Below are 3,968 nucleotides of genomic sequence, written 5' to 3' on the forward strand. Positions count from 1 at the left end.
ACACAAGCAAGCAGATAGACACAAGCAAGCAGACAGACACAAGCAAGTAGACACAAGCAAGCAGACAGACACAAGCAAGCAGATAGACATAAGCAAACAGATATAAACAAGCAAGCAGACACAAGCAAACAGACAGACAGACACAAGCAAGCAGACAGACACAAGCAAGCAGTTAGCCACAAGAAGCTACACACAGGACAAGTAGGAAAAATGAAGAGAAGGCTCTAGAACCAAGAAGAGAGGGGAAAGACTTCTTGTAGAAGATGGAATTTTGACTGGAATTTGAAGGAAGCCAGGGAGGTCAGTAGTTGGAGCCAAGGAGGGAGTATATTCCAGAAGTGGCAAGACAGCCAGACAAAATGTCTGAGCAGAGATGGAGGGTCTTGTCTGTGTAATGGCCAGGAGGTCAGGGTCACCGGATTGTGATCTTCAATAAGGTATGAGAGTTGTTGGCCTTTCGTTTTCAACTGCAAATGTTGTCAGGATAATCTGACTTGGTTTACTCTTTCTAAAGTAGAAAGCCTGCTCCAAAATGGAATGAGTGGCCTCAGGAGACAATGAATTCTCCTTCACTGTTAGTCTTAAATGAAGATGAAACGATCAGTTGCTGAATATATTGTGAAGGGTATTCTTTTATTTTCAGAAATTAAAAAGTTGGACTAGATGTCTACTGAATTTGCTCCCAATTTGGTGAAATTCTGGGATTCTGGACAAATCCTGGTGACAAATCCACTAGGAAAAGGGAAGCCAGGGTGTATGGTGAGCTCCCTGTCACCCAAGGTTCTCACACAGCAGCCAGAAGATAGATGACCCTTTTGGGGCTGTAAAAGATAATGGAGGAAATAGTGGGGACAGAGTAGAGGGGACCCCTGGTTCTCCCCAGACTAGAAGATTTCTCCTTGAGGTCCCTGACCACACTTGAGATTTGATGATTCACTGCCTTCTCTTTCAGCATTTCCTCTCCCCTCATTGCAGTGGCATTTGTGGGTAAACAGAAACTTTCCCTTTTCTGTCCCATCAGTTTTCTCTTCCTGCTTGATTGACTCACTGATCGGTGGAGGCAGCACACGGGTTGTATCAGACCATCCTGTCCCAGCCCCAGAGGGAGGACAGATGCTTGCCTAGGCCAGCAGAACAAATGGGTCTTCATGTTGTCATGGGGAGAGATGGGGGAGGAGAAGAAGAGGAAGCTGACCAAAGTAATGGGATTACAAGCAGCGTGTCATAGGATTAAGAGAGTGGTTGGCAAATCAGAGACAACACTCAGTTCTGAATCAGAAAACCGAGATTCTAGTCCCGGCTTCTCAATCTAACCCTGGAGGCCGCCGGACTTCACGACTGTCAATTGAGATCATCTAGTCCAACCGTGTAATTTCCCAGAGGAAAAACCATAGAAGGTAAGGGACCTTTAAGGTGACCCACTTCAACCGCAGCTTTATAGTTAGAACCCCCGATAGTTGAAGTGATTCACTCAAAGTCAAGTGGTAAAGCTTGAATCTGAATGAAGGCTTTTGGGGAGCTAAATCCAAAACACTTTCAAACTCCCATCCCATCTGTAAAATGGGTAAAAATTTCAGCTCAGGTGGAGCGGAAAGGTTAATGGTATTGTCAATAAGTCAGAAAATATTTCTTAAGCACCTATTATATGCCAGGCACTGTTGCTAAGCTCTGGGGACACAAATGTACACACATGTGCACACACACACAAACATGCAACAATCCTGCCCTCAAGGAGCTTACAGTATAATGGGGGGAAGCATAAGGGAGTTGAAAAGTGGAGGTGAGGAGGTAGGGACGTGGGGGAGTGAGGGTCCCAGAGAACTCCCAAAGAAGTGAGCTCAGACAGAAATGTGAGCTCCGTCCTTAAATGGAAATTTTGGAGCTAACACATAGCTCTGCCCTGGAGGTGGAGTGCCAAGGCTGATGGGGGCTTGCAGGATGATGAAGTTTACCCACTAATGAACTTCCTGGAGTGGGGGAAGAGGAGGGGAGCAGTCAAAGAAGTCCCAGAGTAACGCAACCAGATGCGAAATGAAGAAAGAACTTTAGGCTAGAATTGAGATGCAGTGGTGGAAAGACTTGTGTTCAAATCCCAGCTACTATGACTCTGTTCCCTTGGCCAGCTCACTGGCAGCTAGGTGGCAAAGGGTAAGACCCAAGTCTAAATCTTGCCCCTGACACAATGTCCGTGGGTCTCCTAGGCAAGTCACTTTAATCTCTATTTGCTTCAGTGTCTTCATCCGTGAAATGGGCATAATAATAGCACCAACCTTTTGGGGCTTTTGTGATCATTAAATGAAACAATATTTGTAACTTGCCTTGCAAATGTTAAAACTCTCTATATGAATGCTCTCTATTATTCGTATTAGCCCTCAGTTTCCTCAACTGTAAAATGTAGAAACTAGATGACCTTGAAAGCATCTTCTGTCCTCAATGAGGAGATTCAGTTGAGTACTGGGCAGAACACTGGGCAAATCACTTAACTTCTCTGATATGAAAGGAAAGGCTTCTCCTCCATTTTCCCCAGGGCTTTTCCAGCTGTCCAAGGACTATCTGAGGCCCAGTTTTGTTTGAGCCGCGGCAAAAGAACTCTTCTGTTTTGTCTCTCAATCACAGGGCAAAGCGTGCTTTGCTTTAATGTGAGTTTGAAAGTCAATTGCCAGCTGCGGAGCCCTGTGTGAATTGTCAGGCGTGGTCCATGTATTGGTTGGTTTTGATGGATTTTTTTTCCCTCTCTCTCTTTTCCCTTGTAGATATGGCTCTCTGGGGAAGAAAACAGGGAGGAGTAGATTTGGAAATAAAAATGATGTAAAAACAATATATTCCAAAACTTTTTAAAAAATTCAATTCATCACTGAGAATTTTTTAACAACTGGATGAGGTTTTAGGGACATGAATATAACACGTAAACAGGGCCTGCCCTCAAGGAGTTTCTACTGGAGTGAAGTTCACACTCAGGTTAAACACAATTCCTGTGTGACCCTGTGCAAGACTCTTCATAAGTTTTTTCATCTATAAAATGGGGACAATAATTGCATCCAACCCTGTTAAGACCTTAAGTGAGTCTCAGCCTCACGATACCAGATGCCCAAAGGGCAGAAGGACTAAGTCTCAGAATCATGAGAGCTCACCTTGATTCAGTCCTAAATCTCCCAATTAGCTACAATCACTTAGTTTCTCTGGTTCTCAGTTTTCTTCATCTGTAAAATGTATGTACTAAATTATCTCAAGGATCCCTTCCTCTTCTAACACTCCAAAATCTTATCATCACAGTCCAGTCTGCCTGGAAGGGAGAGGTTAGCTTGACAATGAGAATGATAGAAGAGAGTAGCATCACACCAAAAATGGGGAAGGCTTTGAATGTCAGCCTGAGAGGTTAAGGGTTAAATTCACCCACAAAGAATTCACTGGTGATTGGGCCATCTTTGGGGTAAGGAGATGATGTTTGGAGCTTGGGCCAAATCATAGACCTCAACCTGTCACTTCCTTATACATTTAGGCAACGAGATGACTGTAGAGTTAGGATTCTTAACCTCGGATCACCGAATTTGTTTTTAAAAATTCTTTTCAACAATTGTATTTCAATATCATTGAGTTCCTTTGTAATCCTATGTATTTTATTTATACACTTATTTTTTACACTTAAATTTTATACACTTAAAAACAGTATACTGAGAAGGGGGTTCATAAAGGTTTCACCAGACTCTCCATGGAGTCCAAGATGAAATTGTTTTGTTCCTACGGGATAGAATATGGGACCTTGGATCAGGAATTGTTGAATTCAAATTCTGTCTTAGAGTCTTACTAGCCATATGACCTGGGTCAGTAACTTAACCTTTCTGGGACTCACTTTCCTCATCTCTAAAATAGGAATAAAAATTGCAACAACTTCCCAGGGCTGGCTATCTATCTATCTATCTATCTATCTATCTATCTATCTATCTATCTATCTATCTATCTATCTATCT

Source organism: Petaurus breviceps, unplaced genomic scaffold, assembly GCF_028583685.1.
Source record: "Petaurus breviceps papuanus isolate PSGF00001 unplaced genomic scaffold, PetGlider_PUasm1.0 208, whole genome shotgun sequence".
Lineage (NCBI taxonomy): Eukaryota > Metazoa > Chordata > Mammalia > Diprotodontia > Petauridae > Petaurus > Petaurus breviceps.